This window comes from Elaeis guineensis, chromosome 10, assembly GCF_000442705.2.
Source record: "Elaeis guineensis isolate ETL-2024a chromosome 10, EG11, whole genome shotgun sequence".
Classification (NCBI taxonomy): domain Eukaryota; kingdom Viridiplantae; phylum Streptophyta; class Magnoliopsida; order Arecales; family Arecaceae; genus Elaeis; species Elaeis guineensis.
In genome coordinates, this window is record NC_026002.2 from 32,813,472 (window position 1) to 32,829,484 (window position 16,013).

Here is a 16,013-nt window from a genome sequence, read left to right on the forward strand (position 1 = left end):
CCCCATTTCCCTCTCACCCTCCCTTTCCCTCGGCCATTGCCGCTCTCACCGTCAGTCATCATCACTGTCAGTCGTCATCATCATCGTCGGGTATGCTGCTGTCGTCATCGCCACCACCACCGACTTTAAAGGTAAACACTTTTTTTTTGTAGCTCCATGGGGAAGGAAGGAGCCGGGGGGGTTGGGGCCGGGGGTGGACCGCCAGGGCTCGGGGGGCGAGGGGATGGCTACCGGGGCTGGGGGTGGAGGACCGGGGGGGGGTTGTGTTCCCACGGACGGCCGTCGGGGCCCGGGGGGGAGGGGAGGGGGGGCTAGTCGTGCGGAGGTCGGGGGTGGACTACTATCGAGGCTTGAGGGGGGAGGAGACAGTCGCCAGGGCTGGGGGTGGAGGATCGGGGGGGTTTGTGTTCCCACGGACGATCGCTGTGGCTCGAGGTGGAGGATGGAGGGGGGCTAGTCGCATGGAGGTCGAGGGCGGACCGCCAAGGCCGAGGGGGGAAGGGGATGGCTGTCGGGGCCGGGGGCGAAGGATGGGCGAGTAGGGGGGTTTTGTGTTCCAGTTGTCGGCCATCGAGGCTCGGGGGGGAGAGGAGGGGGGCTAGTCGTGCGGAGGCCAGGGGCGGACTGTAGGGGCCCGGGGGGAAGGGGACGGCCGTCGGGGCCTGGGGTCGGACGGCCGGAGTTGCATGGAGGCTGGGGGCGGACTGCTGGGCCTGGGGGGAGGGGACGGCCGTCGGGGCTGGGGTCGGACGGCCGGAGTTGGAGCGGCTTGGTTTGGGAGAGGAGTTGTGGCGTGCGGAGGAAGGAGGAGGAGGGAAAAAATATAAAAGAATTATTTTTTAAATTATTTTTTTAAAAATTAATAATTTATTAATAAAAATAATAAAAATAAATAAAAATAATAATAAGTGTTAAAAAATAATAATGATAAAGTTGTTAAAATAAAATATTTAAAAATAAATTATTTTTTGTAATGAAAATAATTAAATTTTTTAAATAATAATAAAATATTATTTTAAAAAAAATAATTTTAAAAATTGTGAGAGGGCATTGATAGGGGGCGAAGCATCGGGGCCAGGGAGGGCTAGTCGCGTGGAGGATCGGGGCAGACTTCCAGGGCTTGAGGGGGAGGGGACGACCACCGGGGTCAGGGGCAGAGGACCAGTTAATACTGGTATCAGCCTGCGATCAATTGGATGTGCCATTTTTCGACTGATACCCCCAAAAATCAATAGTAGAACTATCCTAAGAACACTCCGTATCACTGCCTCGTTGAATGCTTGCATTATTGACATTCACTAATGGGCTCACTCTGGTAGTAGACGGCCCTGCCTGCAAAATCCCACGACCCCTCCCAAAGCATCAGCTTGATTCAAGTTATTGGTTTCATGGTCTGGATTATTGGTTGTACAATTTCATCATGAGAGAGATCAGTGAGAGGGAGAGGAGAGGGTGAGTTATATAGAAGAAGCAAACATATTGGTATATCTGTGGTTGTCGCGAACCCTCATATTCATGCCACAGCTTTCTTTCCACAATATCTGCTTCTTTGGGTTTTGGGTTTCAACCCAAAATCTGAACTCGATTTGCTTCATTAGGTTATATTTAATTTCTGTTGTTTCATGCATATTGCTTTTGCTTATTATAATTTAATATTTTTACTTTTTTAGCCCCTGTGTTTTATTGTGATTATGATTTAATGTTTTAACTAGGATTAGCCAAATCCTCTAGTGAATTTTTAATGCAAATGACCTATTGTTATTGATGAATTTATATTTTATAATTATTTATTAATTTAACTGATTAATTAGGTATTTATTTTTACAAAATTTGTATTGCATAGAACCATAGGTTTGGAATTCGGATCGGGATCCGATCCGAGATCCGATTCGGATCCAGATCATGATTTGGTAATGATTTAATGCATGCATTGATGTAACCTTAGACTCTCATTTAAGAGTCGGTCTCAGAGTTCCCAAAATAGACTCTATGAATGGCTTTTGAATGTCCCGATTTGGGTAGTTCAGAAATATATCAATTTTTATTGTTGTCATGATGTTCTTTGTTCTATTGTGAAAAATTTCATCGTAGTTATCTCGTTTGTTTTCTGGGTACATATTAGATATGGTTAAAATATGATCCATTTATATCATGTGCTTGGAGAACTGTAGGGAGATGCTGCTAGATTTTCTCCGGATAAGGAACAAAGCTATGGCATCAATAAAAGTGATGTATTTTTGAAAAGGATAGGACCACACCTATTAGGAAGGAGTTGATGGTGTTAGTATTCATTAATCTTATAATTGTTATTAGAAATCGATAGGATCATGTATTTTTAAATTTTTTTTTATAACACATACTTTAATGATGTATATTTCTCGAGGATAGATAGAAAATATTATAAGAGTTGGATGAATGCTCGCTCTATCATCTTACCTAAATACCGACAAGATATTAAAAATTTTATAAGATTTGTATGAGAAAGAGTTGATGATCCCAATAGAATCAAATGTCCTTATTGGAGATATCACAACAATTACTTCCAACCTACAGATACAGCATTGGAGCACTTATTGAATTGGGGTATGGATCCAAAGTATACTATTTGGGATTTGCATGAGGAATGTAGACCTACTAATATAAGAGACCAACATACAAATCAACAGCCTAAATCAATTAGCATCAATGAGATGTTAGATGATTTATATGAAGGGGTACATTTTAAAAACTCTGACAACTCTCCTAACAGTATGAATAATACAAATGAGGGACATTTAGAAAAACTCATGAGAGATGCCAAGGAGCCATTGTACCCAAATTGTAAGAAGTTCTCAAAGCTTGAGTACTTGATAAAGCTTCTCCACGATAAAATCATGTTTGGTTGGAGTCAAAAGTACTTTAACTTTATATTGAACTTAATCAAAAAAGTATTACCAGATGGTGAAAAACTTTCAAAATCATATTCAAAGGCAAAAAAGTATATGTGTGAACTTGGACTGGATTTTATACCGATACATGCATGCAAAAATGATTGTGCATTATTTTATAAAGAGTATCAACACTTGGATTGTTGCTCAGAATATGGTAAGCCAAGGTATACTGAAGATTCTGAAAGAGATAAGAAGCGCCTTATAAAATTTTGAGATACTTTTCATTAACACCAAGACTTCCACTACAACAAAAGAGGTTATTAATGATGAAAAATTTTTATCGCAGGTAGAATAGATATCCGTCCTAGACGAGCGTGAGGATAAGGAAGCAGTGATTCCATACCCTAGACCCTTAACATAACAAGATCACGTACCAAACATCTGATCACAGATCTCATCATTTGTGGGTATGGTCGAGCCCTCAGGGGTAGACTGGAATCTCATGTCTATCATACGGTCCTGAAAATTAAAGATATAGCTATTTTAATTTTATAATAAAAATTAGATTATGAATGAAAAAATAATTAAAAAAATTTACAAAGAGCTCCTAGCTCCCCGTCGTCCACCCCCCTGACCGTCGCTAGTGGGTCCACTGGTAGATATCGATCCTACCAGAAAGCTCGCCACTCTTAATATCTCTCTGCAATTTGAGAATAATTAATTAAATTTTTTTTAAATAATTAAAGAATTATATGCTAATTAAAAATTAAAAATTACCTACCATGTGCTCCATGTGGCGAGCGAATGATCTCGAACTCCCATAATGCGGTACGGTCTGTCTCGTCCGATTCACAGCATTCAGGGCACATCTTCTCTGTACAGTTATCAGTCAAATTAGTAGATAATAAATTTAATTTAGAAATAAATGATTCAATCATGAAACTCTAAAAAAAGAAGAAGTTTGGATGTGTAATCTGATATGCTAGATTCTCGTAATGTTGGCATATGACAGTCCAATCATCCATAGTGATGCTGTCATAGGGCTGCTATTGCGCTGCCTCCTCCCCATGATCTTGCACCACATGGTACCAATACTGATGCATGTGATGGTGATAATCCTTGAAATGCAATAATAAATGAGTGTCCACAGCTTGCAGCACACGATCCTCCTCAAAATCAATGATACCGAATACATCCTGTCAATAACAAATATTAGAAGAATACTATGTAAATTAAATATTCACAATATAATTTATTTTACCTATAAGTGGGTGTAGAAAATCTTTTTCTGAGCTGGTAGAATGTGACACCAATCAAAAAGTATCACGAGGGCATAGCTGTGGCATATGATGACCAGCACAGTCTACCATGGTTCACACCATTCTCTAATGGGCCTGGTATAGTCAGGTAGTATCTCGATATAGAGACATTGTTCTGAGTACTCGCGTCTCCAATGCTCTAGAGTGAGGTTCTTCGATGGACCTCACCATCGCCTCACTACCAATGAAGACTAGTCTGAAACAACAATAAATAAATCATTAGTATGATAGCTATCCAAATAAAAGAATCAAATTTTATTATATAAAAAATATAATAATACCACTCGGATCCTCACTGGGACCTGCCAGTGCAGAATCCTCTGGCAATGGAGCCGGTGCGGCAACGGATATCGGTGAAGGTGCCTTAATCTCTAGGGTAAACTGTGATCACAAACATCGTCGTCTGTCTTCTGGTGCCATATGTACAATTTTTGACATATAAATAAATATAATATTGAATAATAATAATGAAAAATAAATTACATTCTAATGAATACAATTATATCGCATACCATTATTGCAAGAGAAGATTGAACGAAGAATATAGATCTACTCATCAATATTCGTATCTTCCTTAATGTGTAGATCCTCCTCCGAATCACAATAATCAACATATGTGTTGTCTTCCATCTCATTATCATTTATGAACTGATTGTCACCCTCCGACTCATCAAGATTAAATATAAAATCAGTTTCAACTTCGTTGGACGGCAGATCAGCCCTATTCAAAGGTGCCGTTACAAGTTGTTCATCAACAAAAAGCTCGACTAATATTTGTTCTTCTTACTGAAAAGCTTTCTCTTCATGTAAATCCAAATTTTCATCCATCTCTAATCGGGTTAGTATGTCATATACGTCTCTAGGTGTTATTTTTTGTACAACATGCCAATTACCTCGATACTTTAGATCCTTCAAATATATTACTTGTTTTGCTTGAGTTGCTAATATATACGGCTCATTTTGGTACCATGTTCGTGCAAAATTTATATTGATAAAGTGTGGATCAATATGAATTCTGATATTTTATTACTAATATCCCACTATTCACACCGAAACAAGAATACATAATTACTGGATCCATACTTCAGTTCTATGATATCTACCAGTACACCATAATATTCAATCTCTTCTTCTCCTTCATATCCTATTATAGCAACCTCACTTTTCTAGGTCCGTCATTGCATCTCAAGCTCCCTTGTGTGTAATCTCATTCCTCCAATGATACAGGATGCATAGTGATTAACCCTTCGATCGGGACCATATGCTAAATCATGCAACTCATCAGTCGCACCCACTTCTTTATTGAAATACTTATATTTCATCCACACCATAACATAAAAAATTATGTTGGTTCAAATAATATTATTTATAATTAAATAAATAATGTATTACTAGTACAACTTTCAAGATCATCAAATTATTTTATAAATTCTCTCCTATGTCGATCATCAGCATCCGTATTATTCTCTCTACATAGTATACTCTTGTGCTCACTGCAACAAGTTATGATTTTTAATTTTATATCGACATAGAAAAATTATTTAGAATATTAAACAGTATGCTAAGATGGTACTTACTCAATAAAATCTTTAATTTCTTCATAATTATTTAGAACGTAAAAATATGTCTTGGATAGCTTATTCACATCCATAAATTCATATCTTCTTGCACCAAGAGGTTGAACTGTTTGTTTAAATATAGACAATATCGGTTCATTGTTATCCTATTCATAGTCTGCATTACGATCTGTACGATTGAATCTTATTTCGATATCGTTAAGATACATCGAGTAGAATATAACACATTCCATAGCTACATATGCTTCCGCTATAGACCCTTTAGGCCTTACTTTATTGCGCACATATTTTTTTGGGATACACAAGAATCTGTAAATAAAAATAAATTAAAATTTTAGAAATATATTTACATCTTATAATTGATATGACAAAGTACGTATAATTTTTTTATCTTTCAATAGGATACATCCATCGATAATATACCGATTTGACCAAAAGAGTTTTCTTTGGAAGATGAACAGTCAAATGCACCATAACATCAAAAAATGATGGTGAAAAAATTTTTCTATCTTACAAAGAATGAGTACAATATCTTTCTCAGATCTTTTAAATAAGTTAATCTTCAATTTTTGATAACACAGTTCTCGGAAGAACACTCCCAGCTTAATTAATATAGTTGGAACATGACCACCCAAATAGCCACGCATGACCATAGAAAGCAAACATTGCATTATCACATGGAAGTCATGACTTTTTATACCAGAGATATTACCATCATTATTTCTAACACACCATGATACGTTTGAAGCGTATGCATCAAGAAACTTTACAGTTTTGAACCATCCACAAAAAAAAATTTTTTCCTCACTAAACAGTGAATAACATGCAGGTGGCATAAAAAATCTCTCATCTCGATGAACTAAATACAACAATCAGATTTTCATTTCCTGTTAATCAAGATGAGCTTTTGTACCATCTTTTATTTTTTCTGAGATGTTCAATACAGTACCGATGATATTATCACAAATATTCTTTTCAATGTGTATTACATCCAGATTATGATGAAGTAGTAGCTGCTTCCAATACGGTAGTCTGAAAAAAATATTTCGTTTCATCTAATTCAGCTTAGCTTCAGTACGCTTCCACTTACGAGTACCCGATATTTTTTCAAATTGGACGTTTTCAATGACTTCAAGTTGTTCTAAAATTTTTGCTCCACTTAACTCCTTAGGTGGCAGACATCGGTCGAACTTATCATCAAAATATTGGTTATAATGGATCCTCCAAGAATGATTACCAGAGAGAAACCGTCGATGGCCCATAAAGTATATTTTCTGTCCGTGCTTTAAATGTAAGGAAGATGCATTCCTATTGCATATTGGACATGCCAGATATCCTTTGGTGCTCCATCTAGATAAGTTTTCATATACAGAAAAATTATTTATGGTCCATAGAATTGAAGCATGCAACTTAAAATTACTTCGACTCACAGAATTATTTGTTTGTACCCTATTTTCCCATAGCTCTTTCAAATCATTGATTAAAGGTCGTAGATATACATCAATTTCATTACCTGATACTTTCGGATCCGGAATCAACAGTGACATAAAAATAAATGGTTCTTTAATGCACTTTCAAGGTGACACATTGTATATAACTAGCATCACAGGTCACATGCTGTAAGAGGTACTCAGATTGTCAAAGGGATTAAATCCATCTGTCGTTAGATCAAGCCAAATATTGCACAGGTCACTCGCAAAGTGCAGATGCTTTGCAACGAAGTCTTTCCATACTAAAGAGTCAGTCGGGTGGCTAAGTATGTTCTCCTCCAGAACCCACTTCTCAAAATACCATCTCATTTTTTCAGCTGTCTTTGTGGACATCTACAACCTTTGAAGTCTTGGAATAAATGAAAAATATCTCAAAATCTTTTGAGGTATCTTCTTTATTTTTCTATTATCAGTTTTGTATCTAGGCTCATCGTATTTCGGACATTTAGTTGTCTGTTCGTTATTCTTATAAAATAATATACAGTCATTTTTGCAAGCATGTATAGGATTACAGCCAAGTCTCAAATTTTGTATGTATATTTTTGCTTCAGAATATGATTTTGGAAGTCTCTCTCCATCGGAAAGAGCTGCTTTAATCAATATCAAAATTTGATCAAATGACTTCTAACTCCATCAATTCATGATTTTAATATGAAGTAATTTTATCAAAAACTCTAACTTGAAAAACTTTGTACAATTTGGATAGAGTTGCTCTCGTGCATCTCTTACAAGCTTTACAAACTGTTCAAAAGTCCCTTCTACCTCAAGTCGGATATTATGTTTATGATCAGAATTGCTTTCAGATGCAGTAGTACTCATGCATACATTTGAACAAGCATCCTAATGTAAATCATCTAATAATTCTTCTATACCACTATATTTGATAGATCCAGCAATATCACTATCATCTTCAATATCGTCATCGTCACGCACCACTTCATTTGGATCACCCGTCTCATGCCATATCCAACAAGTATACTTCTTATCTATACCATAATGTAGCAGATGCTCCTCAACAAGTGTTATATGACGATATACCATATTGATGCATCTCTTGCATGAACACTTTATCCGACTAGCACTGTCAGTTTTATGCCGTGGAAACTCAATAAAATCTTAAATTTCTTTTCGATATTCAGATAAAAAAATATCTCTAGTATTCATCCAACTCTTGTTGATATCCATCTAACAACAAATAGAAAATCATCAACAATAAAAAAAAGTTTAGTGGTATTCATCCGAACTGGATCCTGATCCGAATTTTGGATTGAATCACGATCCGAATTTCAGCCAAAATCTTGATCCGGATCTAGACATGGATCATTTTATACAAAACAACACATATTCAAAAAACATAGACTGAACAGTAATACAGAAAATATCCTTTCACCAATTTAATGAAGTAAAAATACATGATCCTATCCATTTCAAATCATTACTAACAGGTGTGACCCTATCCCCTTCAAAAAAATAATAATTTTATTATTGTTATTAGTAGATATTTTGTCTCATTATTGTAAAAATTTTGATAGCATCTCCTAATAGTTCTCCAAGTATACGATGTGAATATGGTGCCTACGCATCCTATCCACCATATACCCGAAGAACAGTGGACAGATAATTACTGAATACCATATAATGAAATAAAATATCAACTATTAATAATAATAAGATTATTACTTTTTTAAAAAAGTTGAATACAGGACATTCAAGAGTCGATCTCGATGAAGATCGACTCTTGAACGAAATCTACGGTTCAATATAATTTAACTACCATGTCTAAACATACATTCAAAGATTGATTTCTAATTTGTCAAAAAAGACTAACTCTGTATTGAAATTTTTTCATCAAAAATTTTAATAGAATTTTCTCTAAAATAAAAATATTTTTTATATTTAATTATAATAAATAAAAGTATACAAAATAGTACATAAAATAATTAAATTGTAATAAGTAACAGCAATGTGCACTGTGTTAGTGAAATAAAAAATAATTAATCAAATAATTAAATAATTTCAACAGTAAAGTTAAAAAAATTTATGCAACATATATAATTAATCAAATAATTAAATAATTTTATTAATCAAATAAATTTCTCTCCGGCCCCGTCTCCATCGGTCGTCGGTCGCCCCCTCCTTGGCCCTGTCTCTGCTGGCCAACACCCTCCCCGGCCCCATCTACCTTGGCTGCCTGTCGCCCCCTCCCTGTCTCCGCCAGCCGACACCCTCCCCGGCCCTGTCTCCCCCAACTGCCGGCCGCCCCATCTCCGCCCCTATCTCCACCGGTCGACACCCTCCTCGACCCCGTCTCTCCTGATCGTCGGTCACCGGCCGCCCCCTCCCGACCCTGTCTCCGCCGACCGACACCCTCTCCGGCCCCATCTCCCTCGATCGATACCCTCCCCGACCCCATCTCCTCCGGCCGCCAGCGGCTCTGTCCTCGACCCCATCTCTTCCGGCCGCCGGCAGGCCACCACTCTGACCCTGTCTCCCCCGGCCCCATCTCCGTCACTGCCGACCCCCCCTCCCCGACCCCATCTTCTCTTTTTTTCTTTTTTTTTTTTTTTCCTTTTTCTCCTTTTTTTTCTTTCTTTTCTTTCTTTTTTTCCTTTTCTTTTTTTCTTTTTCCCCTCTCCTTTCTCTCTCACCTCCTCCCTCCCCGCCGCCGCCCCCTCCCCGGCCCAGTCTACCTCGATCGCCAGCCGCCCTCTCCCCGACCTCGTCTCCACCGATCGACACCCTCCCCGACGATGGAGATAGGGCCGCCAGCCGCCCCCTCCCTGGCCCATCCCCCACCGGCCACATCACGGCCCAAACCCTCCCTGGCCCCCATCTCTGGCCCCAGACCCCATCCCCACCGGCCCGGTCTGAGTCGTCGTCGGCCCCGTCTCTGCCGCCACCGGCCGACCACTCTCCGGCTCTCGGGTGGCCCGATCAACACCAAAAAAAAAATTCTTGAAATCATTACCTTCGACGAATGCGGACGGCGGGAAGCGACGGCGGCGGAGGGGAAGCGACTACGACGGCGACGGATGGTAGGAAGCAATGGAGGACGTGGATGGCGGTGGACGCGGTGGTGGGAAGCAACGAAGGGGAGAGTAGAGAGGGGGAGGGGGGAAAAAGAGATTTCACACGAAACAGAGGAGCGTGAAGAAGGGTTTCGTGCGAAGAGATGTGATGTGACGTGAACTATTAGCGACGAAAATTTTTATCGCTAATAATAGTATTAGTGACAAAAACTGAATTTTCATCGCTAATAATTCATAAAAAAAAATTTGATAAAAAAAATTTTCATCAAAAAAAATTATTTACGACGAAAAAAAATATTTCATCATTAATAACTCTATTAACGATAGAAAATAATTTTCATCGCTAATAATTTCTATCAAAAAAAAAATTTTCTCCATTTTCGTGCTAAAAAAGTTTTCCCACCAAAAAAATTATTTACGATGAAAAACGTTGCATTGTTAATTAGGTTATTAGCGACGGTAAAGATTTTTATTGCCAATAAATCTTGATGAAAAAAAATTATTTTAATTTTTCAACAAAATTTGTGATGAAAATAAAATATTTCATCATTAATTATCTTATTAGCAATGAAAAATAATTTTCATCGCTAATTATTTTTCATGAAAAAAATTTGAATGGATATTATTTTACTATTTATATATATATTTAAAAAATAATCCATTATATGACCTAGGATCCGTACACAATGCAGGGGCTCAAAATTAGTTAATAAATATATTGAATCTCAATCAAGTTTCCTTCAATCTCCATTTTTGAAACTTTTTAAAATAAACGGTAATGATAAATAATATTTATTGTAGTTGGGCATATGCACAAAGGGTATTATTTATGTAATTTGAAAAAGATATGTGATTTCATGGAGTATAATTTTCTCTCTTCCTCAAGCAAGAATAAACTAAGAAAGATATTAATTTATTTTTATATTAAATCTAAGTTTCAAACTTTTTTTCACTAAGTTATGCAACACATATCCATCCTATACAGTCATATTCTATTAGTTTCATTTTTTTATTATTGAAACTTATTTTATTTAATACTATAAAAAGTATACTTTAGTCACATCAACTATAGTTTGAGTTAAGAGTATTTGATTATTTTAGTAGAACTCATTTCAGTTCTTATCAGTCCAAGTTATTCTAAGTATTTTTGAATCTGGATCCTTAGGTTGGGAACTGACTTTGGTCCTTTGAGCTAATCAAATGCTCAAAATTATTTTTCATACATTCTAATTAAATTTAGAATAATTTATGTGTAACTAAATATTTTAATAAATATTAATTTATTATAAAAAATATAATAAATATTATTATTTTGTATGATATTAATTATGCTCTATTTTTTTTCTTTATTAGAGTAACTTAGATAGAGATACCATAATTAATATGATTTATCATAAAATATATCTTGTTATTTGGATATGATCAATCAATATTATAAATTTTGAACTTGATGAACATTACACCTATTTTGCATGACTTAATTACATTATCATGCAAATGATTTATATAATTACTAAAAAATTTAGAAGAGCTTTTATTTAAAAAAATTTAGGAGGATTAGTTTGGTATACATTCAAGAATCTTTGGATAATTTTTTTGTGGATCATATTTTAATATATAAAAATTCAGTATGATTCCCTTTCTATGTTCTTGGGCAGATACAAAATTTTTGTACTTTATGACCTCTGATCAGTTCATAAAATCAATAACCTATACAAAATTGAACAATGAGACAGATTCAAAGAAACTTAACGATGAAAAGTATTATCATAAATAATTTTTATATTTTTTAATTTTTTTTAAAAAATATTGATGATGAAAATATTTTCATCTCAAATAATTGATTATTTAGGATGAAATTTTTTTTATCGCTAATAATCTATAATTTTTGAATTTTTAAAATTTTTTATTTTTCAATATATTAGTGATAAAAATTTTTATCGTAAATACATGAGTATTTATGATGAAAAGATAATGTTTATCATAAATACCTAATTATTTATGATATAATATTTTTATCGTAACTAATCTATAATTTTTAAATTTTTAAAATTTTTTATTTTCTTAAATATTAGTGATAAAAATTTTTCATCGTAAATAGTGAGTATTTACGATGAAAAATAGATATTCATCACAAACATATAATTATTTATGATGTAAAATTTTTATCACTAATAATCTATAATTTTTAAATTTTTTATTTTTTTTATGTATTAGCGACTAAAAATTTTCATTGTAAATCACTATATATTTGTAATGAAAATCTACTTTCCATCATAAATACTTAATTATTTATGATGTAATATTTTTATCATAAATAATTTATAATTTTTAAATTTTTAAATTTTTTAATATTTTTTAAAATATTAGTGATAAAATTTTTTTATCATAAATAAGATCTATTTATGATGAAAATTTTTTTTCATCACCAATATTCTAGTATTTATGATGTAATATTTTTATTATAAATAATCCATAAGTTTTAAATTTTTTAAATTTTTTATTTTTTCAAATATTAGTGATGAAAAGGTTTCATCATGAATAAGAAGGTATTTACGATGGATAATTAGTTTTCATCGGCAATACTCTATTATTTTCAATGAAAAGTTTTCATCACAAATAATCTTTAATTTTTAAATTTTTAAAAATTTTTATTTTTCTTTAAATATTAGTGATAAAAATTTTTGATCATAAATAATATATATTTATGATAAAAAATTAGTTTTTATCACAAACACTTATATTATTTATGATGAAACTATTTTTATCATTAATATTTAAAAATTTAAAATTAAAATAAATATTTTATTATTTATAATGAAAATAATCATCGTAAATAATATGTATTTATGATGAAATTTTATTTTCATCATAAATAAGGAGTAATTTATGATAAATTTTTTTTATCATAAATATTTTATTATTAGCGATGAATATAATTTTTGATCATAAATAGTCTTATTTGCGATGAAAAGTGATTCCATCGTAAATAAATTCATCATAAAAATTTTCTTTTTTTGTAGTATTCAGAGACTTTATCAGTCATCGAGGACCGTCAAGGCGATAGATGGAATTATGAGATAAAAATTTTTGAAGATAATATCATTAGTCATCCAGCTGACTCTATAGTTTGGAAAAAATTTTACAAAGGATATCCTTATTTTGCTAGTGACCCACGTAACATTCGTCTTGACCTAGCGTTTGGTGGTTTCAATCCATTCGAGACCAATGAGCAATGCTTACAGTGTATGGCCGATTATGCTAATGCTGTATAATATTGCATCATGAAAATACATAATTTTCATTGCTTATTTTTAGACCTACAGGTTTTGGTACTGAGATATATGTTTATCTGCGATCCTTAATCGATGAATTGAGAGAACTTTGGGAGATTGGTATTGTAACATATGATTCAGTCAGTAAAAAAAATTTTCGATTGCATGCGATGATATTATGGATAATTAATGATTTTTCGGTATATAGCAACCTATCTGGATGGCGCACAAAAAGATATTTGGCATGTTCAATTTACAACGGTGATAGTTACTCCGTTAGACTGAAGTATGGAAAGAAAATTACCTATATGTGTCATTACCAATTTTTTCCATCTAATCATTCTTAGAGAATCTATCAGAATCAATTTTTCAATAAAAAATCAGAGATGCGTGGGCCACATTGTGTGATGAGCGAAGATGACATATTGGCACAACTAGAGGCCATTGGTAGTGTCAAATTCAGCAAAATTTTTGAAAGTCGTAAGTGAAAGTGTAATGAATCAGAGTTGAATTGGATGAAGCGGAGCATATTTTTTGAATTACTTTATTGGCAACATCTCGTACATCATCATAACTTGGATGTCATGCACATTGAGAAGAATATTATGATAATGTTATTCGGACACTTCTTAACATCAAGAAAAAAATAAAGAATAATTTAAATTCTCGACTAGATCTGGAAAGAATGAGATTACAGCATGAGTTGCACTTGGTGCCCCATTTTGGTACACTTGGTGGTTCACCTTTCAAAGGAGGCTTTGCTTGCCGAACGAGTCCAGTACCGATGGATGTATCATGTTGAATGATAATAATATTACAAAAAAACTGATTTTTTTACTTAATTTACAACCATTACAATTCTAATTACATGTTTTATATTTATTTTTATCATTTTTGTATGTGCAGATACTTATATAAGTTGAAACAAGATGTGCGAAATAAGGCATGTCCAGAAGGATCAATTACCAAAGCATATATTTTCGCAGAGTGTCTTACATTTTGTTTGATGTACCTCGATGATGTAGAAACATGATTCAATCATGAAGACCGCAATGCAGATAGGAAGTGAGCCGACATTGAATCTACATTATCTATTTTCAAGGTTAATGTTCATTCCATTGATGGAAAAAAGTACAAACATATGGATATAGAAGAGTATGACTTGACGTATTTTTATGTACTAAATAATTGCGAAGAAATCTATCATTTTATGGAGTAAATACTTTTACATAATCAACATTATATATTTTTCATGAGGTAAAATAAATAATAAGTATGTATTTATTATAGAGAGCATAGAGACATATTATTGCGATAAAATAATAGAGATATCGAGGGACGATATCGAAAGAAGTTCGCAATTTGGTTCAGATAACGTGTAAGTACTATAGTAGTTTTATTCAACTTTTTATTATATGTAATCTATGCAGATGATTTATCATAACTTGTATGCATGTTGTTGTAGATGATGTTAATGTATCATAATAAGCAAGATGGTGCAATCGAGAAACTATATGATTTGGCATGCCACCTCAATCTTAGGGTTTCATGTTATAGCTCATGTATTGTTGGTGGCATGAGATTTCATTCAAGGGATCTTGATATGCAGAGGTGTACTCAAAATTGTGAAATTTTGATATTGAAAATCGATGGAGATAATGAGATTAAATATTATGGTATCCTAATGGATATTATACAATTAAAATATAGGTTAAAATGATTTGTATACATGTTTAAATGTCAATGGTGGGATATCAGCAATAATAGAACTGGTATTCACAAAGATGCATACTTCACAAGTGTCAACTTTGTGAGAACATGGCACCAATCCGATCCTTTCATACTCGTTAGTTAGGCAAAGCAGGTAATATATCTAAAAGATACGAAATACAAAGGCGAATAGCATGTTGTACAAAGGATTGCACCAAGAGGTGTTTATGACGTAAATGTTCATTCTGAGATAGAAGTAGATGAGGATTTCTTTTAGGAGGAACAGAATACAACTGACTTGAGACGGTACAGTGCCGATATTAGACGTATATCTCCTCTAATTAAAGATGACATGCAACCTGATAATATTGATGTTAGTGAATTAAATCTGAACATCTCGGAGGATAATGATGACAATGATGAGAACTTCATAAATAATGATGAGAAAGATTATACATTGGTGGATTATGATGATGAAGATGTTGATAATCTTGCTGGTGAAGATACAGATATTGAATAATAATATGTAATTTTTCAAAAAAAACTCATATATCTTATATTTCATATCATTGAGTATCAATGTAATTTTTATCCATATTATACTATCTCTAGTGTATTATTTGATACAGGCATGGCGCTAGGAGCATGACCGCATAGGGTGGACCCACATGAAGATGAGGCAGCCACATCATCTCCTGCAACAACAGATTGATTTTGTATATTATTATTTTTTATATTTAATT